This window comes from Nelumbo lutea, chromosome 1 (genome assembly GCF_056320005.1).
Source record: "Nelumbo lutea isolate HS-2025 chromosome 1, American lotus-T2T, whole genome shotgun sequence".
In the NCBI taxonomy this organism is placed as follows: domain Eukaryota; kingdom Viridiplantae; phylum Streptophyta; class Magnoliopsida; order Proteales; family Nelumbonaceae; genus Nelumbo; species Nelumbo lutea.
Window position 1 is genome coordinate 9,801,498 of NC_142684.1, and position 23,237 is coordinate 9,824,734.

The following is a 23,237-nucleotide window of genomic DNA, read 5'->3' on the forward strand; positions in this document are numbered from 1 at the left end:
AGATTTTGTCCCAATTAATGATCTGTTCGGGAGTGCTTCTACCTAGAACGTACTCGGATCCCACCCGTTGAAATATAGGAATGCAGACATTCTACAACAATCACATGCCTGTGCCGCTTCCGAATCCGTATCACTTCCGAATCTCCTTTCCGTACCCACGCCATTCACCTGTCAAGAATATCTAATCAGAAACAGGTGGAGAAATAAAAAGTCTAAGAGTGAATAAAGAGGTTAAAGTTGCTCATTCTGGACTCCAGCGTAAGAGAGGCTTTGGCTGATCACTGCTGCAATTCGAACGTTTGAATCATCTCCGCCGATGCAATCTCCTGAAAGTGGCAATGCGTGAATGTGTCAGTCATGAGGATTATTAATAAATTAATTAAAGTTACAAGCAAAACAACAGCAATTGAGCAGTTAGTAACCCACACACCCACGACAACATCAAGTCATTTATCCCACGGAATTAAAAGGAAACGGAACTGAAGAAAGCTTGGGATGTTTCCTATACTTTCATTGATATCGAAAACCGGGAACGTAGCAAAGCCTCGAGCAATCTAAACTACGCATGTAACCAAAGCAAAATAGTAACCCACACACCCAAACGAGAACTCCGGATGAAGTTGAGAATTGAGAAGCTTACACCGAAGAGTTGATCGGCTTCGTTATAGTATTGCCGCGAGAGGTTGCGCATCTTGCCCGCAAGTCGAGCATTCTCCGTGCCTGCACCCATAAGAACCAAGGATATTATGGTCACCTCCACAACTGGCAAGCCATATATTCCAAAAATGTTCAAATTTAGGGATGCGGACATTCTACAACGAGCGCATACCCATGCCGCTTCCGAAACCGTTTCACTTCCGAGCCTTCTTTCTGCGCCCACGCCATTCACCTGCGAAAAATATCTAATTAGAAATAGGTGGAAAGAAAAAAGTTTACGAGTGTATACAGAAGAAATGGGTTAGAGTGGCCCATTCTGGACTCCAGCGTATGCGACGCCGTGGCTGTTCATTGTTACAATTCGAACGCTTGAATCGGCTCCGCGGATGCAATTTCCTGGAAGCGGCAATGCATGAAAATGTCGGTGATGAGGATTATTAACAAATTCAGAAAAATAACAAGCACAACAATGGTAATAGAGCAATTATTAACCCACACACCCACAAGAAACATCCATTCAGTTATCCTACGGAGTCAAAAGAAAACAAAACTGAATTAAGCACGGGAAGTTTCCTATACTTACATTGATATCGAAACCGGGAACAATGGTAAGGCACAGGAGCTAGTACGCCGATCGCCAAAAGTAGCAACGCCTCGAGAATTCAAAAACTACGCATATAACCAATCAAATTTAGTAACCCATACATCCAAACAAGAACACCAAATGAAGCTGAGAATTAAGAAGCTTACACCGAGGAGTTGATCAGCTTCCTTACAGTTTCTTCGCGAGAGGTTGCGTATCTTGCCCGTGAGTCGGGCATTCTTCGTGCCTGCTCCCATAAGACCCAAGGATATTATAGCCACTGCCACGACCGGCAAACCTTGTCTTCCGAAAATGATATAATTTAGGTATGCAGACATTGTACGAAAAACACATACCTGCGCAGCTTCCGCATCCGTATCCCTTCCGAGTCTCCTTTGCGCTCACGCCCTACACCTGTCAATAATATCAAATCAGAAACAGGTGGACAAGGAATAGTTTAGAAGTGAATATAGAAAAAATGGGTTAGAGTGGCTTATTTTGGACTCCAGCGTATGCAAAGCCTCGGCGGACTGCTACTCAAATTCGAACGCTTGAATCAGCTCCCACGACGCAGTCTCATTGGAGTGGCAATGCCTGTAGAAGCCAAGGGGAGTATTAGAAAATTGAAAAACGTTACAAGCACAAAAACGGCAATAAAGCAACATAAGCCCTTATAAAAAGTTTAAACAGATACAAGCGATGTTGGCTTACACTATCGCAGCCATTATGACACGGCAGTTGACAATGCGAACCCATTAGAACGTTCCTGCAATGACACGGCAGAAATTGCATTAGCAGAATCTATTAATTCGTGCGAATCCAAAATCAACTTCGCAGGACAACATCATATGCTTCAATAACAAAGGTACGAACAACGAGTGCGGTATTGAAAGGTCCTTACCTCGAAGTACAGGTCCGAAGGGAGAAGAAAAAGGGATACCAACCCCGCTGCAGCACAATCGCTCTCATCGTTCGTGTTCTTGAAGGGGCTGTCAACGCTTCGGGTCCACCCGACTGGCCCGAGTAGACCCAACCATTTATAAAGGATCCGGTTCCATGATTATGTTGAAATAAATGATTGGGTCGGTTTCGGTTCTCGCCCCTCCCGAATCGATTCATTCCCAAAACCGATTATTTTGTTAGCCTCATATGTTATTTCCTTCCTTTTCTTATAATTTTTCTCTTATCATAAGTTTAAAGTGTCGAATCTGATAGATAGATAAATAAAGGTGTTTAACGTTTTAACATATAAGTAACTTACTATTTTTCTATCAATTTTATTAACGATATATGATTAAAGTTTAAATTTTAGTTCGCGATTTAAATAAGAAAAGTGGTCTTTTTAGCTTAAATGGTTTTGTTTCAAACCTATGTTATTGTTTCAACGTGTATTTTAGGTTAAAATGGACGGTTTTGGGTCTAAGATTTTGTCCCAATTAATGATCTGTTCGGGAGTGCTTCTACCTAGAACGTACTCGGATCCCACCCGTTGACAGCCCTATCTTGAATGGCAGCCAATTTCCGGTCGAGCCACCACTCAAAGCTTGATGACAAATAGTCAGTCACTTATCTGAAGGAATTAAAAGAAAATGGAAGTCCATTGAGCAAGGGATGTGTCTTGTATACTTACATTGTTATCGGAAACCGGAAACAATAGTATGGAGCGATAGTCGGAAAGCCCTCCCCAAAAGTAGCAACGCCTCGAGCAATCCAAACCAACAAATATAACCGGAGCAAATTAGTAAGCCATACACCCAAAAGAGGACACAGAATGAAGCGGAGAGTTGAGAAGCTTACACCGAAGATTGCACCAGCTTCCTTATAGTAAAGCCGTGAGAGCTTCCACAGCTTGCCTGCAAATCGAGCATTCTCCGTTCCTGCCCAGAGGAACCAAAGATATTACTCCACAACCGGCAAAGTTATATTCCAAAAGTGTTAAAATATAGGAATGCAGACATTCTACAACAATCACATGCCTGTGCCGCTTCCGAATCCGTATCACTTCCGAATCTCCTTTCCGTACCCACGCCATTCACCTGTCAAGAATATCTAATCAGAAACAGGCGGAGAAATAAAAAGTCTAAGAGTGAATAAAGAGGTTAAAGTTGCTCATTCTGGACTCCAGCGTAAGAGAGGCTTTGGCTGATCACTGCTGCAATTCGAACGTTTGAATCATCTCCGCCGATGCAATCTCCTGAAAGTGGCAATGCGTGAATGTGTCAGTCATGAGGATTATTAATAAATTAATTAAAGTTACAAGCAAAACAACAGCAATTGAGCAGTTAGTAACCCACACACCCACGACAACATCAAGTCATTTATCCCACGGAATTAAAAGGAAACGGAACTGAAGAAAGCTTGGGATGTTTCCTATACTTTCATTGATATCGAAAACCGGGAACGTAGCAAAGCCTCGAGCAATCTAAACTACGCATGTAACCAAAGCAAAATAGTAACCCACACACCCAAACGAGAACTCCGGATGAAGTTGAGAATTGAGAAGCTTACACCGAAGAGTTGATCGGCTTCGTTATAGTATTGCCGCGAGAGGTTGCGCATCTTGCCCGCAAGTCGAGCATTCTCCGTGCCTGCACCCATAAGAACCAAGGATATTATGGTCACCTCCACAACTGGCAAGCCATATATTCCAAAAATGTTCAAATTTAGGGATGCGGACATTCTACAACGAGCGCATACCCATGCCGCTTCCGAAACCGTTTCACTTCCGAGCCTTCTTTCTGCGCCCACGCCATTCACCTGCGAAAAATATCTAATTAGAAATAGGTGGAAAGAAAAAAGTTTACGAGTGTATACAGAAGAAATGGGTTAGAGTGGCCCATTCTGGACTCCAGCGTATGCGACGCCGTGGCTGTTCATTGTTACAATTCGAACGCTTGAATCGGCTCCGCGGATGCAATTTCCTGGAAGCGGCAATGCATGAAAATGTCGGTGATGAGGATTATTAACAAATTCAGAAAAATAACAAGCACAACAATGGTAATAGAGCAATTATTAACCCACACACCCACAAGAAACATCCATTCAGTTATCCTACGGAGTCAAAAGAAAACAAAACTGAATTAAGCACGGGAAGTTTCCTATACTTACATTGATATCGAAACCGGGAACAATGGTAAGGCACAGGAGCTAGTACGCCGATCGCCAAAAGTAGCAACGCCTCGAGAATTCAAAAACTACGCATATAACCAATCAAATTTAGTAACCCATACATCCAAACAAGAACACCAAATGAAGCTGAGAATTAAGAAGCTTACACCGAGGAGTTGATCAGCTTCCTTACAGTTTCTTCGCGAGAGGTTGCGTATCTTGCCCGTGAGTCGGGCATTCTTCGTGCCTGCTCCCATAAGACCCAAGGATATTATAGCCACTGCCACGACCGGCAAACCTTGTCTTCCGAAAATGATATAATTTAGGTATGCAGACATTGTACGAAAAACACATACCTGCGCAGCTTCCGCATCCGTATCCCTTCCGAGTCTCCTTTGCGCTCACGCCCTACACCTGTCAATAATATCAAATCAGAAACAGGTGGACAAGGAATAGTTTAGAAGTGAATATAGAAAAAATGGGTTAGAGTGGCTTATTTTGGACTCCAGCGTATGCAAAGCCTCGGCGGACTGCTACTCAAATTCGAACGCTTGAATCAGCTCCCACGACGCAGTCTCATTGGAGTGGCAATGCCTGTAGAAGCCAAGGGGAGTATTAGAAAATTGAAAAACGTTACAAGCACAAAAACGGCAATAAAGCAACATAAGCCCTTATAAAAAGTTTAAACAGATACAAGCGATGTTGGCTTACACTATCGCAGCCATTATGACACGGCAGTTGACAATGCGAACCCATTAGAACGTTCCTGCAATGACACGGCAGAAATTGCATTAGCAGAATCTATTAATTCGTGCGAATCCAAAATCAACTTCGCAGGACAACATCATATGCTTCAATAACAAAGGTACGAACAACGAGTGCGGTATTGAAAGGTCCTTACCTCGAAGTACAGGTCCGAAGGGAGAAGAAAAAGGGATACCAACCCCGCTGCAGCACAATCGCTCTCATCGTTCGTGTTCTTGAAGGGGCTGTCAACGCTTCGGGTCCACCCGACTGGCCCGAGTAGACCCAACCATTTATAAAGGATCCGGTTCCATGATTATGTTGAAATAAATGATTGGGTCGGTTTCGGTTCTCGCCCCTCCCGAATCGATTCATTCCCAAAACCGATTATTTTGTTAGCCTCATATGTTATTTCCTTCCTTTTCTTATAATTTTTCTCTTATCATAAGTTTAAAGTGTCGAATCTGATAGATAGATAAATAAAGGTGTTTAACGTTTTAACATATAAGTAACTTACTATTTTTCTATCAATTTTATTAACGATATATGATTAAAGTTTAAATTTTAGTTCGCGATTTAAATAAGAAAAGTGGTCTTTTTAGCTTAAATGGTTTTGTTTCAAACCTATGTTATTGTTTCAACGTGTATTTTAGGTTAAAATGGACGGTTTTGGGTCTAAGATTTTGTCCCAATTAATGATCTGTTCGGGAGTGCTTCTACCTAGAACGTACTCGGATCCCACCCGTTGACAGCCCTATCTTGAATGGCAGCCAATTTCCGGTCGAGCCACCACTCAAAGCTTGATGACAAATAGTCAGTCACTTATCTGAAGGAATTAAAAGAAAATGGAAGTCCATTGAGCAAGGGATGTGTCTTGTATACTTACATTGTTATCGGAAACCGGAAACAATAGTATGGAGCGATAGTCGGAAAGCCCTCCCCAAAAGTAGCAACGCCTCGAGCAATCCAAACCAACAAATATAACCGGAGCAAATTAGTAAGCCATACACCCAAAAGAGGACACAGAATGAAGCGGAGAGTTGAGAAGCTTACACCGAAGATTGCACCAGCTTCCTTATAGTAAAGCCGTGAGAGCTTCCACAGCTTGCCTGCAAATCGAGCATTCTCCGTTCCTGCCCAGAGGAACCAAAGATATTACTCCACAACCGGCAAAGTTATATTCCAAAAGTGTTGAAATATAGGAATGCAGACATTCTACAACAATCACATGCCTGTGCCGCTTCCGAATCCGTATCACTTCCGAATCTCCTTTCCGTACCCACGCCATTCACCTGTCAAGAATATCTAATCAGAAACAGGTGGAGAAATAAAAAGTCTAAGAGTGAATAAAGAGGTTAAAGTTGCTCATTCTGGACTCCAGCGTAAGAGAGGCTTTGGCTGATCACTGCTGCAATTCGAACGTTTGAATCATCTCCGCCGATGCAATCTCCTGAAAGTGGCAATGCGTGAATGTGTCAGTCATGAGGATTATTAATAAATTAATTAAAGTTACAAGCAAAACAACAGCAATTGAGCAGTTAGTAACCCACACACCCACGACAACATCAAGTCATTTATCCCACGGAATTAAAAGGAAACGGAACTGAAGAAAGCTTGGGATGTTTCCTATACTTTCATTGATATCGAAAACCGGGAACGTAGCAAAGCCTCGAGCAATCTAAACTACGCATGTAACCAAAGCAAAATAGTAACCCACACACCCAAACGAGAACTCCGGATGAAGTTGAGAATTGAGAAGCTTACACCGAAGAGTTGATCGGCTTCGTTATAGTATTGCCGCGAGAGGTTGCGCATCTTGCCCGCAAGTCGAGCATTCTCCGTGCCTGCACCCATAAGAACCAAGGATATTATGGTCACCTCCACAACTGGCAAGCCATATATTCCAAAAATGTTCAAATTTAGGGATGCGGACATTCTACAACGAGCGCATACCCATGCCGCTTCCGAAACCGTTTCACTTCCGAGCCTTCTTTCTGCGCCCACGCCATTCACCTGCGAAAAATATCTAATTAGAAATAGGTGGAAAGAAAAAAGTTTACGAGTGTATACAGAAGAAATGGGTTAGAGTGGCCCATTCTGGACTCCAGCGTATGCGACGCCGTGGCTGTTCATTGTTACAATTCGAACGCTTGAATCGGCTCCGCGGATGCAATTTCCTGGAAGCGGCAATGCATGAAAATGTCGGTGATGAGGATTATTAACAAATTCAGAAAAATAACAAGCACAACAATGGTAATAGAGCAATTATTAACCCACACACCCACAAGAAACATCCATTCAGTTATCCTACGGAGTCAAAAGAAAACAAAACTGAATTAAGCACGGGAAGTTTCCTATACTTACATTGATATCGAAACCGGGAACAATGGTAAGGCACAGGAGCTAGTACGCCGATCGCCAAAAGTAGCAACGCCTCGAGAATTCAAAAACTACGCATATAACCAATCAAATTTAGTAACCCATACATCCAAACAAGAACACCAAATGAAGCTGAGAATTAAGAAGCTTACACCGAGGAGTTGATCAGCTTCCTTACAGTTTCTTCGCGAGAGGTTGCGTATCTTGCCCGTGAGTCGGGCATTCTTCGTGCCTGCTCCCATAAGACCCAAGGATATTATAGCCACTGCCACGACCGGCAAACCTTGTCTTCCGAAAATGATATAATTTAGGTATGCAGACATTGTACGAAAAACACATACCTGCGCAGCTTCCGCATCCGTATCCCTTCCGAGTCTCCTTTGCGCTCACGCCCTACACCTGTCAATAATATCAAATCAGAAACAGGTGGACAAGGAATAGTTTAGAAGTGAATATAGAAAAAATGGGTTAGAGTGGCTTATTTTGGACTCCAGCGTATGCAAAGCCTCGGCGGACTGCTACTCAAATTCGAACGCTTGAATCAGCTCCCACGACGCAGTCTCATTGGAGTGGCAATGCCTGTAGAAGCCAAGGGGAGTATTAGAAAATTGAAAAACGTTACAAGCACAAAAACGGCAATAAAGCAACATAAGCCCTTATAAAAAGTTTAAACAGATACAAGCGATGTTGGCTTACACTATCGCAACCATTATGAAACGGCAGTTGACAATGCGAACCCATTAGAACGTTCCTGCAATGACACGGCAGAAATTGCATTAGCAGAATCTATTAATTCGTGCGAATCCAAAATCAACTTCGCAGGACAACATCATATGCTTCAATAACAAAGGTACGAACAACGAGTGCGGTATTGAAAGGTCCTTACCTCGAAGTACAGGTCCGAAGGGAGAAGAAAAAGGGATACCAACCCCGCTGCAGCACAATCGCTCTCATCGTTCGTGTTCTTGAAGGGGCTGTCAACGCTTCGGGTCCACCCGACTGGCCCGAGTAGACCCAACCATTTATAAAGGATCCGGTTCCATGATTATGTTGAAATAAATGATTGGGTCGGTTTCGGTTCTCGCCCCTCCCGAATCGATTCATTCCCAAAACCGATTATTTTGTTAGCCTCATATGTTATTTCCTTCCTTTTCTTATAATTTTTCTCTTATCATAAGTTTAAGGTGTCGAATCTGATAGATAGATAAATAAAGGTGTTTAACGTTTTAACATATAAGTAACTTACTATTTTTCTATCAATTTTATTAACGATATATGATTAAAGTTTAAATTTTAGTTCGCGATTTAAATAAGAAAAGTGGTCTTTTTAGCTTAAATGGTTTTGTTTCAAACCTATGTTATTGTTTCAACGTGTATTTTAGGTTAAAATGGACGGTTTTGGGTCTAAGATTTTGTCCCAATTAATGATCTGTTCGGGAGTGATTCTACCTAGAACGTACTCGGATCCCACCCGTTGACAGCCCTATCTTGAATGGCAGCCAATTTCCGGTCGAGCCACCACTCAAAGCTTGATGACAAATAGTCAGTCACTTATCTGAAGGAATTAAAAGAAAATGGAAGTCCATTGAGCAAGGGATGTGTCTTGTATACTTACATTGTTATCGGAAACCGGAAACAATAGTATGGAGCGATAGTCGGAAAGCCCTCCCCAAAAGTAGCAACGCCTCGAGCAATCCAAACCAACAAATATAACCGGAGCAAATTAGTAAGCCATACACCCAAAAGAGGACACAGAATGAAGCGGAGAGTTGAGAAGCTTACACCGAAGATTGCACCAGCTTCCTTATAGTAAAGCCGTGAGAGCTTCCACAGCTTGCCTGCAAATCGAGCATTCTCCGTTCCTGCCCAGAGGAACCAAAGATATTACTCCACAACCGGCAAAGTTATATTCCAAAAGTGTTAAAATATAGGAATGCAGACATTCTACAACAATCACATGCCTGTGCCGCTTCCGAATCCGTATCACTTCCGAATCTCCTTTCCGTACCCACGCCATTCACCTGTCAAGAATATCTAATCAGAAACAGGTGGAGAAATAAAAAGTCTAAGAGTGAATAAAGAGGTTAAAGTTGCTCATTCTGGACTCCAGCGTAAGAGAGGCTTTGGCTGATCACTGCTGCAATTCGAACGTTTGAATCATCTCCGCCGATGCAATCTCCTGAAAGTGGCAATGCGTGAATGTGTCAGTCATGAGGATTATTAATAAATTAATTAAAGTTACAAGCAAAACAACAGCAATTGAGCAGTTAGTAACCCACACACCCACGACAACATCAAGTCATTTATCCCACGGAATTAAAAGGAAACGGAACTGAAGAAAGCTTGGGATGTTTCCTATACTTTCATTGATATCGAAAACCGGGAACGTAGCAAAGCCTCGAGCAATCTAAACTACGCATGTAACCAAAGCAAAATAGTAACCCACACACCCAAACGAGAACTCCGGATGAAGTTGAGAATTGAGAAGCTTACACCGAAGAGTTGATCGGCTTCGTTATAGTATTGCCGCGAGAGGTTGCGCATCTTGCCCGCAAGTCGAGCATTCTCCGTGCCTGCACCCATAAGAACCAAGGATATTATGGTCACCTCCACAACTGGCAAGCCATATATTCCAAAAATGTTCAAATTTAGGGATGCGGACATTCTACAACGAGCGCATACCCATGCCGCTTCCGAAACCGTTTCACTTCCGAGCCTTCTTTCTGCGCCCACGCCATTCACCTGCGAAAAATATCTAATTAGAAATAGGTGGAAAGAAAAAAGTTTACGAGTGTATACAGAAGAAATGGGTTAGAGTGGCCCATTCTGGACTCCAGCGTATGCGACGCCGTGGCTGTTCATTGTTACAATTCGAACGCTTGAATCGGCTCCGCGGATGCAATTTCCTGGAAGCGGCAATGCATGAAAATGTCGGTGATGAGGATTATTAACAAATTCAGAAAAATAACAAGCACAACAATGGTAATAGAGCAATTATTAACCCACACACCCACAAGAAACATCCATTCAGTTATCCTACGGAGTCAAAAGAAAACAAAACTGAATTAAGCACGGGAAGTTTCCTATACTTACATTGATATCGAAACCGGGAACAATGGTAAGGCACAGGAGCTAGTACGCCGATCGCCAAAAGTAGCAACGCCTCGAGAATTCAAAAACTACGCATATAACCAATCAAATTTAGTAACCCATACATCCAAACAAGAACACCAAATGAAGCTGAGAATTAAGAAGCTTACACCGAGGAGTTGATCAGCTTCCTTACAGTTTCTTCGCGAGAGGTTGCGTATCTTGCCCGTGAGTCGGGCATTCTTCGTGCCTGCTCCCATAAGACCCAAGGATATTATAGCCACTGCCACGACCGGCAAACCTTGTCTTCCGAAAATGATATAATTTAGGTATGCAGACATTGTACGAAAAACACATACCTGCGCAGCTTCCGCATCCGTATCCCTTCCGAGTCTCCTTTGCGCTCACGCCCTACACCTGTCAATAATATCAAATCAGAAACAGGTGGACAAGGAATAGTTTAGAAGTGAATATAGAAAAAATGGGTTAGAGTGGCTTATTTTGGACTCCAGCGTATGCAAAGCCTCGGCGGACTGCTACTCAAATTCGAACGCTTGAATCAGCTCCCACGACGCAGTCTCATTGGAGTGGCAATGCCTGTAGAAGCCAAGGGGAGTATTAGAAAATTGAAAAACGTTACAAGCACAAAAACGGCAATAAAGCAACATAAGCCCTTATAAAAAGTTTAAACAGATACAAGCGATGTTGGCTTACACTATCGCAACCATTATGACACGGCAGTTGACAATGCGAACCCATTAGAACGTTCCTGCAATGACACGGCAGAAATTGCATTAGCAGAATCTATTAATTCGTGCGAATCCAAAATCAACTTCGCAGGACAACATCATATGCTTCAATAACAAAGGTACGAACAACGAGTGCGGTATTGAAAGGTCCTTACCTCGAAGTACAGGTCCGAAGGGAGAAGAAAAAGGGATACCAACCCCGCTGCAGCACAATCGCTCTCATCGTTCGTGTTCTTGAAGGGGCTGTCAACGCTTCGGGTCCACCCGACTGGCCCGAGTAGACCCAACCATTTATAAAGGATCCGGTTCCATGATTATGTTGAAATAAATGATTGGGTCGGTTTCGGTTCTCGCCCCTCCCGAATCGATTCATTCCCAAAACCGATTATTTTGTTAGCCTCATATGTTATTTCCTTCCTTTTCTTATAATTTTTCTCTTATCATAAGTTTAAAGTGTCGAATCTGATAGATAGATAAATAAAGGTGTTTAACGTTTTAACATATAAGTAACTTACTATTTTTCTATCAATTTTATTAACGATATATGATTAAAGTTTAAATTTTAGTTCGCGATTTAAATAAGAAAAGTGGTCTTTTTAGCTTAAATGGTTTTGTTTCAAACCTATGTTATTGTTTCAACGTGTATTTTAGGTTAAAATGGACGGTTTTGGGTCTAAGATTTTGTCCCAATTAATGATCTGTTCGGGAGTGCTTCTACCTAGAACGTACTCGGATCCCACCCGTTGACAGCCCTATCTTGAATGGCAGCCAATTTCCGGTCGAGCCACCACTCAAAGCTTGATGACAAATAGTCAGTCACTTATCTGAAGGAATTAAAAGAAAATGGAAGTCCATTGAGCAAGGGATGTGTCTTGTATACTTACATTGTTATCGGAAACCGGAAACAATAGTATGGAGCGATAGTCGGAAAGCCCTCCCCAAAAGTAGCAACGCCTCGAGCAATCCAAACCAACAAATATAACCGGAGCAAATTAGTAAGCCATACACCCAAAAGAGGACACAGAATGAAGCGGAGAGTTGAGAAGCTTACACCGAAGATTGCACCAGCTTCCTTATAGTAAAGCCGTGAGAGCTTCCACAGCTTGCCTGCAAATCGAGCATTCTCCGTTCCTGCCCAGAGGAACCAAAGATATTACTCCACAACCGGCAAAGTTATATTCCAAAAGTGTTAAAATATAGGAATGCAGACATTCTACAACAATCACATGCCTGTGCCGCTTCCGAATCCGTATCACTTCCGAATCTCCTTTCCGTACCCACGCCATTCACCTGTCAAGAATATCTAATCAGAAACAGGTGGAGAAATAAAAAGTCTAAGAGTGAATAAAGAGGTTAAAGTTGCTCATTCTGGACTCCAGCGTAAGAGAGGCTTTGGCTGATCACTGCTGCAATTCGAACGTTTGAATCATCTCCGCCGATGCAATCTCCTGAAAGTGGCAATGCGTGAATGTGTCAGTCATGAGGATTATTAATAAATTAATTAAAGTTACAAGCAAAACAACAGCAATTGAGCAGTTAGTAACCCACACACCCACGACAACATCAAGTCATTTATCCCACGGAATTAAAAGGAAACGGAACTGAAGAAAGCTTGGGATGTTTCCTATACTTTCATTGATATCGAAAACCGGGAACGTAGCAAAGCCTCGAGCAATCTAAACTACGCATGTAACCAAAGCAAAATAGTAACCCACACACCCAAACGAGAACTCCGGATGAAGTTGAGAATTGAGAAGCTTACACCGAAGAGTTGATCGGCTTCGTTATAGTATTGCCGCGAGAGGTTGCGCATCTTGCCCGCAAGTCGAGCATTCTCCGTGCCTGCACCCATAAGAACCAAGGATATTATGGTCACCTCCACAACTGGCAAGCCATATATTCCAAAAATGTTCAAATTTAGGGATGCGGACATTCTACAACGAGCGCATACCCATGCCGCTTCCGAAACCGTTTCACTTCCGAGCCTTCTTTCTGCGCCCACGCCATTCACCTGCGAAAAATATCTAATTAGAAATAGGTGGAAAGAAAAAAGTTTACGAGTGTATACAGAAGAAATGGGTTAGAGTGGCCCATTCTGGACTCCAGCGTATGCGACGCCGTGGCTGTTCATTGTTACAATTCGAACGCTTGAATCGGCTCCGCGGATGCAATTTCCTGGAAGCGGCAATGCATGAAAATGTCGGTGATGAGGATTATTAACAAATTCAGAAAAATAACAAGCACAACAATGGTAATAGAGCAATTATTAACCCACACACCCACAAGAAACATCCATTCAGTTATCCTACGGAGTCAAAAGAAAACAAAACTGAATTAAGCACGGGAAGTTTCCTATACTTACATTGATATCGAAACCGGGAACAATGGTAAGGCACAGGAGCTAGTACGCCGATCGCCAAAAGTAGCAACGCCTCGAGAATTCAAAAACTACGCATATAACCAATCAAATTTAGTAACCCATACATCCAAACAAGAACACCAAATGAAGCTGAGAATTAAGAAGCTTACACCGAGGAGTTGATCAGCTTCCTTACAGTTTCTTCGCGAGAGGTTGCGTATCTTGCCCGTGAGTCGGGCATTCTTCGTGCCTGCTCCCATAAGACCCAAGGATATTATAGCCACTGCCACGACCGGCAAACCTTGTCTTCCGAAAATGATATAATTTAGGTATGCAGACATTGTACGAAAAACACATACCTGCGCAGCTTCCGCATCCGTATCCCTTCCGAGTCTCCTTTGCGCTCACGCCCTACACCTGTCAATAATATCAAATCAGAAACAGGTGGACAAGGAATAGTTTAGAAGTGAATATAGAAAAAATGGGTTAGAGTGGCTTATTTTGGACTCCAGCGTATGCAAAGCCTCGGCGGACTGCTACTCAAATTCGAACGCTTGAATCAGCTCCCACGACGCAGTCTCATTGGAGTGGCAATGCCTGTAGAAGCCAAGGGGAGTATTAGAAAATTGAAAAACGTTACAAGCACAAAAACGGCAATAAAGCAACATAAGCCCTTATAAAAAGTTTAAACAGATACAAGCGATGTTGGCTTACACTATCGCAACCATTATGACACGGCAGTTGACAATGCGAACCCATTAGAACGTTCCTGCAATGACACGGCAGAAATTGCATTAGCAGAATCTATTAATTCGTGCGAATCCAAAATCAACTTCGCAGGACAACATCGTATGCTTCAATAACAAAGGTACGAACAACGAGTGCGGTATTGAAAGGTCCTTACCTCGAAGTACAGGTCCGAAGGGAGAAGAAAAAGGGATACCAACCCCGCTGCAGCACAATCGCTCTCATCGTTCGTGTTCTTGAAGGGGCTGTCAACGCTTCGGGTCCACCCGACTGGCCCGAGTAGACCCAACCATTTATAAAGGATCCGGTTCCATGATTATGTTGAAATAAATGATTGGGTCGGTTTCGGTTCTCGCCCCTCCCGAATCGATTCATTCCCAAAACCGATTATTTTGTTAGCCTCATATGTTATTTCCTTCCTTTTCTTATAATTTTTCTCTTATCATAAGTTTAAAGTGTCGAATCTGATAGATAGATAAATAAAGGTGTTTAACGTTTTAACATATAAGTAACTTACTATTTTTCTATCAATTTTATTAACGATATATGATTAAAGTTTAAATTTTAGTTCGCGATTTAAATAAGAAAAGTGGTCTTTTTAGCTTAAATGGTTTTGTTTCAAACCTATGTTATTGTTTCAACGTGTATTTTAGGTTAAAATGGACGGTTTTGGGTCTAAGATTTTGTCCCAATTAATGATCTGTTCGGGAGTGCTTCTACCTAGAACGTACTCGGATCCCACCCGTTGACAGCCCTATCTTGAATGGCAGCCAATTTCCGGTCGAGCCACCACTCAAAGCTTGATGACAAATAGTCAGTCACTTATCTGAAGGAATTAAAAGAAAATGGAAGTCCATTGAGCAAGGGATGTGTCTTGTATACTTACATTGTTATCGGAAACCGGAAACAATAGTATGGAGCGATAGTCGGAAAGCCCTCCCCAAAAGTAGCAACGCCTCGAGCAATCCAAACCAACAAATATAACCGGAGCAAATTAGTAAGCCATACACCCAAAAGAGGACACAGAATGAAGCGGAGAGTTGAGAAGCTTACACCGAAGATTGCACCAGCTTCCTTATAGTAAAGCCGTGAGAGCTTCCACAGCTTGCCTGCAAATCGAGCATTCTCCGTTCCTGCCCAGAGGAACCAAAGATATTACTCCACAACCGGCAAAGTTATATTCCAAAAGTGTTAAAATATAGGAATGCAGACATTCTACAACAATCACATGCCTGTGCCGCTTCCGAATCCGTATCACTTCCGAATCTCCTTTCCGTACCCACGCCATTCACCTGTCAAGAATATCTAATCAGAAACAGGTGGAGAAATAAAAAGTCTAAGAGTGAATAAAGAGGTTAAAGTTGCTCATTCTGGACTCCAGCGTAAGAGAGGCTTTGGCTGATCACTGCTGCAATTCGAACGTTTGAATCATCTCCGCCGATGCAATCTCCTGAAAGTGGCAATGCGTGAATGTGTCAGTCATGAGGATTATTAATAAATTAATTAAAGTTACAAGCAAAACAACAGCAATTGAGCAGTTAGTAACCCACACACCCACGACAACATCAAGTCATTTATCCCACGGAATTAAAAGGAAACGGAACTGAAGAAAGCTTGGGATGTTTCCTATACTTTCATTGATATCGAAAACCGGGAACGTAGCAAAGCCTCGAGCAATCTAAACTACGCATGTAACCAAAGCAAAATAGTAACCCACACACCCAAACGAGAACTCCGGATGAAGTTGAGAATTGAGAAGCTTACACCGAAGAGTTGATCGGCTTCGTTATAGTATTGCCGCGAGAGGTTGCGCATCTTGCCCGCAAGTCGAGCATTCTCCGTGCCTGCACCCATAAGAACCAAGGATATTATGGTCACCTCCACAACTGGCAAGCCATATATTCCAAAAATGTTCAAATTTAGGGATGCGGACATTCTACAACGAGCGCATACCCATGCCGCTTCCGAAACCGTTTCACTTCCGAGCCTTCTTTCTGCGCCCACGCCATTCACCTGCGAAAAATATCTAATTAGAAATAGGTGGAAAGAAAAAAGTTTACGAGTGTATACAGAAGAAATGGGTTAGAGTGGCCCATTCTGGACTCCAGCGTATGCGACGCCGTGGCTGTTCATTGTTACAATTCGAACGCTTGAATCGGCTCCGCGGATGCAATTTCCTGGAAGCGGCAATGCATGAAAATGTCGGTGATGAGGATTATTAACAAATTCAGAAAAATAACAAGCACAACAATGGTAATAGAGCAATTATTAACCCACACACCCACAAGAAACATCCATTCAGTTATCCTACGGAGTCAAAAGAAAACAAAACTGAATTAAGCACGGGAAGTTTCCTATACTTACATTGATATCGAAACCGGGAACAATGGTAAGGCACAGGAGCTAGTACGCCGATCGCCAAAAGTAGCAACGCCTCGAGAATTCAAAAACTACGCATATAACCAATCAAATTTAGTAACCCATACATCCAAACAAGAACACCAAATGAAGCTGAGAATTAAGAAGCTTACACCGAGGAGTTGATCAGCTTCCTTACAGTTTCTTCGCGAGAGGTTGCGTATCTTGCCCGTGAGTCGGGCATTCTTCGTGCCTGCTCCCATAAGACCCAAGGATATTATAGCCACTGCCACGACCGGCAAACCTTGTCTTCCGAAAATGATATAATTTAGGTATGCAGACATTGTACGAAAAACACATACCTGCGCAGCTTCCGCATCCGTATCCCTTCCGAGTCTCCTTTGCGCTCACGCCCTACACCTGTCAATAATATCAAATCAGAAACAGGTGGACAAGGAATAGTTTAGAAGTGAATATAGAAAAAATGGGTTAGAGTGGCTTATTTTGGACTCCAGCGTATGCAAAGCCTCGGCGGACTGCTACTCAAATTCGAACGCTTGAATCAGCTCCCACGACGCAGTCTCATTGGAGTGGCAATGCCTGTAGAAGCCAAGGGGAGTATTAGAAAATTGAAAAACGTTACAAGCACAAAAACGGCAATAAAGCAACATAAGCCCTTATAAAAAGTTTAAACAGATACAAGCGATGTTGGCTTACACTATCGCAGCCATTATGACACGGCAGTTGACAATGCGAACCCATTAGAACGTTCCTGCAATGACACGGCAGAAATTGCATTAGCAGAATCTATTAATTCGTGCGAATCCAAAATCAACTTCGCAGGACAACATCATATGCTTCAATAACAAAGGTACGAACAACGAGTGCGGTATTGAAAGGTCCTTACCTCGAAGTACAGGTCCGAAGGGAGAAGAAAAAGGGATACCAACCCCGCTGCAGCACAATCGCTCTCATCGTTCGTGTTCTTGAAGGGGCTGTCAACGCTTCGGGTCCACCCGACTGGCCCGAGTAGACCCAACCATTTATAAAGGATCCGGTTCCATGATTATGTTGAAATAAATGATTGGGTCGGTTTCGGTTCTCGCCCCTCCCGAATCGATTCATTCCCAAAACCGATTATTTTGTTAGCCTCATATGTTATTTCCTTCCTTTTCTTATAATTTTTCTCTTATCATAAGTTTAAAGTGTCGAATCTGATAGATAGATAAATAAAGGTGTTTAACGTTTTAACATATAAGTAACTTACTATTTTTCTATCAATTTTATTAACGATATATGATTAAAGTTTAAATTTTAGTTCGCGATTTAAATAAGAAAAGTGGTCTTTTTAGCTTAAATGGTTTTGTTTCAAACCTATGTTATTGTTTCAACGTGTATTTTAGGTTAAAATGGACGGTTTTGGGTCTAAGATTTTGTCCCAATTAATGATCTGTTCGGGAGTGCTTCTACCTAGAACGTACTCGGATCCCACCCGTTGACAGCCCTATCTTGAATGGCAGCCAATTTCCGGTCGAGCCACCACTCAAAGCTTGATGACAAATAGTCAGTCACTTATCTGAAGGAATTAAAAGAAAATGGAAGTCCATTGAGCAAGGGATGTGTCTTGTATACTTACATTGTTATCGGAAACCGGAAACAATAGTATGGAGCGATAGTCGGAAAGCCCTCCCCAAAAGTAGCAACGCCTCGAGCAATCCAAACCAACAAATATAACCGGAGCAAATTAGTAAGCCATACACCCAAAAGAGGACACAGAATGAAGCGGAGAGTTGAGAAGCTTACACCGAAGATTGCACCAGCTTCCTTATAGTAAAGCCGTGAGAGCTTCCACAGCTTGCCTGCAAATCGAGCATTCTCCGTTCCTGCCCAGAGGAACCAAAGATATTACTCCACAACCGGCAAAGTTATATTCCAAAAGTGTTAAAATATAGGAATGCAGACATTCTACAACAATCACATGCCTGTGCCGCTTCCGAATCCGTATCACTTCCGAATCTCCTTTCCGTACCCACGCCATTCACCTGTCAAGAATATCTAATCAGAAACAGGCGGAGAAATAAAAAGTCTAAGAGTGAATAAAGAGGTTAAAGTTGCTCATTCTGGACTCCAGCGTAAGAGAGGCTTTGGCTGATCACTGCTGCAATTCGAACGTTTGAATCATCTCCGCCGATGCAATCTCCTGAAAGTGGCAATGCGTGAATGTGTCAGTCATGAGGATTATTAATAAATTAATTAAAGTTACAAGCAAAACAACAGCAATTGAGCAGTTAGTAACCCACACACCCACGACAACATCAAGTCATTTATCCCACGGAATTAAAAGGAAACGGAACTGAAGAAAGCTTGGGATGTTTCCTATACTTTCATTGATATCGAAAACCGGGAACGTAGCAAAGCCTCGAGCAATCTAAACTACGCATGTAACCAAAGCAAAATAGTAACCCACACACCCAAACGAGAACTCCGGATGAAGTTGAGAATTGAGAAGCTTACACCGAAGAGTTGATCGGCTTCGTTATAGTATTGCCGCGAGAGGTTGCGCATCTTGCCCGCAAGTCGAGCATTCTCCGTGCCTGCACCCATAAGAACCAAGGATATTATGGTCACCTCCACAACTGGCAAGCCATATATTCCAAAAATGTTCAAATTTAGGGATGCGGACATTCTACAACGAGCGCATACCCATGCCGCTTCCGAAACCGTTTCACTTCCGAGCCTTCTTTCTGCGCCCACGCCATTCACCTGCGAAAAATATCTAATTAGAAATAGGTGGAAAGAAAAAAGTTTACGAGTGTATACAGAAGAAATGGGTTAGAGTGGCCCATTCTGGACTCCAGCGTATGCGACGCCGTGGCTGTTCATTGTTACAATTCGAACGCTTGAATCGGCTCCGCGGATGCAATTTCCTGGAAGCGGCAATGCATGAAAATGTCGGTGATGAGGATTATTAACAAATTCAGAAAAATAACAAGCACAACAATGGTAATAGAGCAATTATTAACCCACACACCCACAAGAAACATCCATTCAGTTATCCTACGGAGTCAAAAGAAAACAAAACTGAATTAAGCACGGGAAGTTTCCTATACTTACATTGATATCGAAACCGGGAACAATGGTAAGGCACAGGAGCTAGTACGCCGATCGCCAAAAGTAGCAACGCCTCGAGAATTCAAAAACTACGCATATAACCAATCAAATTTAGTAACCCATACATCCAAACAAGAACACCAAATGAAGCTGAGAATTAAGAAGCTTACACCGAGGAGTTGATCAGCTTCCTTACAGTTTCTTCGCGAGAGGTTGCGTATCTTGCCCGTGAGTCGGGCATTCTTCGTGCCTGCTCCCATAAGACCCAAGGATATTATAGCCACTGCCACGACCGGCAAACCTTGTCTTCCGAAAATGATATAATTTAGGTATGCAGACATTGTACGAAAAACACATACCTGCGCAGCTTCCGCATCCGTATCCCTTCCGAGTCTCCTTTGCGCTCACGCCCTACACCTGTCAATAATATCAAATCAGAAACAGGTGGACAAGGAATAGTTTAGAAGTGAATATAGAAAAAATGGGTTAGAGTGGCTTATTTTGGACTCCAGCGTATGCAAAGCCTCGGCGGACTGCTACTCAAATTCGAACGCTTGAATCAGCTCCCACGACGCAGTCTCATTGGAGTGGCAATGCCTGTAGAAGCCAAGGGGAGTATTAGAAAATTGAAAAACGTTACAAGCACAAAAACGGCAATAAAGCAACATAAGCCCTTATAAAAAGTTTAAACAGATACAAGCGATGTTGGCTTACACTATCGCAGCCATTATGACACGGCAGTTGACAATGCGAACCCATTAGAACGTTCCTGCAATGACACGGCAGAAATTGCATTAGCAGAATCTATTAATTCGTGCGAATCCAAAATCAACTTCGCAGGACAACATCATATGCTTCAATAACAAAGGTACGAACAACGAGTGCGGTATTGAAAGGTCCTTACCTCGAAGTACAGGTCCGAAGGGAGAAGAAAAAGGGATACCAACCCCGCTGCAGCACAATCGCTCTCATCGTTCGTGTTCTTGAAGGGGCTGTCAACGCTTCGGGTCCACCCGACTGGCCCGAGTAGACCCAACCATTTATAAAGGATCCGGTTCCATGATTATGTTGAAATAAATGATTGGGTCGGTTTCGGTTCTCGCCCCTCCCGAATCGATTCATTCCCAAAACCGATTATTTTGTTAGCCTCATATGTTATTTCCTTCCTTTTCTTATAATTTTTCTCTTATCATAAGTTTAAAGTGTCGAATCTGATAGATAGATAAATAAAGGTGTTTAACGTTTTAACATATAAGTAACTTACTATTTTTCTATCAATTTTATTAACGATATATGATTAAAGTTTAAATTTTAGTTCGCGATTTAAATAAGAAAAGTGGTCTTTTTAGCTTAAATGGTTTTGTTTCAAACCTATGTTATTGTTTCAACGTGTATTTTAGGTTAAAATGGACGGTTTTGGGTCTAAGATTTTGTCCCAATTAATGATCTGTTCGGGAGTGCTTCTACCTAGAACGTACTCGGATCCCACCCGTTGACAGCCCTATCTTGAATGGCAGCCAATTTCCGGTCGAGCCACCACTCAAAGCTTGATGACAAATAGTCAGTCACTTATCTGAAGGAATTAAAAGAAAATGGAAGTCCATTGAGCAAGGGATGTGTCTTGTATACTTACATTGTTATCGGAAACCGGAAACAATAGTATGGAGCGATAGTCGGAAAGCCCTCCCCAAAAGTAGCAACGCCTCGAGCAATCCAAACCAACAAATATAACCGGAGCAAATTAGTAAGCCATACACCCAAAAGAGGACACAGAATGAAGCGGAGAGTTGAGAAGCTTACACCGAAGATTGCACCAGCTTCCTTATAGTAAAGCCGTGAGAGCTTCCACAGCTTGCCTGCAAATCGAGCATTCTCCGTTCCTGCCCAGAGGAACCAAAGATATTACTCCACAACCGGCAAAGTTATATTCCAAAAGTGTTAAAATATAGGAATGCAGACATTCTACAACAATCACATGCCTGTGCCGCTTCCGAATCCGTATCACTTCCGAATCTCCTTTCCGTACCCACGCCATTCACCTGTCAAGAATATCTAATCAGAAACAGGCGGAGAAATAAAAATTCTAAGAGTGAATAAAGAGGTTAAAGTTGCTCATTCTGGACTCCAGCGTAAGAGAGGCTTTGGCTGATCACTGCTGCAATTCGAACGTTTGAATCATCTCCGCCGATGCAATCTCCTGAAAGTGGCAATGCGTGAATGTGTCAGTCATGAGGATTATTAATAAATTAATTAAAGTTACAAGCAAAACAACAGCAATTGAGCAGTTAGTAACCCACACACCCACGACAACATCAAGTCATTTATCCCACGGAATTAAAAGGAAACGGAACTGAAGAAAGCTTGGGATGTTTCCTATACTTTCATTGATATCGAAAACCGGGAACGTAGCAAAGCCTCGAGCAATCTAAACTACGCATGTAACCAAAGCAAAATAGTAACCCACACACCCAAACGAGAACTCCGGATGAAGTTGAGAATTGAGAAGCTTACACCGAAGAGTTGATCGGCTTCGTTATAGTATTGCCGCGAGAGGTTGCGCATCTTGCCCGCAAGTCGAGCATTCTCCGTGCCTGCACCCATAAGAACCAAGGATATTATGGTCACCTCCACAACTGGCAAGCCATATATTCCAAAAATGTTCAAATTTAGGGATGCGGACATTCTACAACGAGCGCATACCCATGCCGCTTCCGAAACCGTTTCACTTCCGAGCCTTCTTTCTGCGCCCACGCCATTCACCTGCGAAAAATATCTAATTAGAAATAGGTGGAAAGAAAAAAGTTTACGAGTGTATACAGAAGAAATGGGTTAGAGTGGCCCATTCTGGACTCCAGCGTATGCGACGCCGTGGCTGTTCATTGTTACAATTCGAACGCTTGAATCGGCTCCGCGGATGCAATTTCCTGGAAGCGGCAATGCATGAAAATGTCGGTGATGAGGATTATTAACAAATTCAGAAAAATAACAAGCACAACAATGGTAATAGAGCAATTATTAACCCACACACCCACAAGAAACATCCATTCAGTTATCCTACGGAGTCAAAAGAAAACAAAACTGAATTAAGCACGGGAAGTTTCCTATACTTACATTGATATCGAAACCGGGAACAATGGTAAGGCACAGGAGCTAGTACGCCGATCGCCAAAAGTAGCAACGCCTCGAGAATTCAAAAACTACGCATATAACCAATCAAATTTAGTAACCCATACATCCAAACAAGAACACCAAATGAAGCTGAGAATTAAGAAGCTTACACCGAGGAGTTGATCAGCTTCCTTACAGTTTCTTCGCGAGAGGTTGCGTATCTTGCCCGTGAGTCGGGCATTCT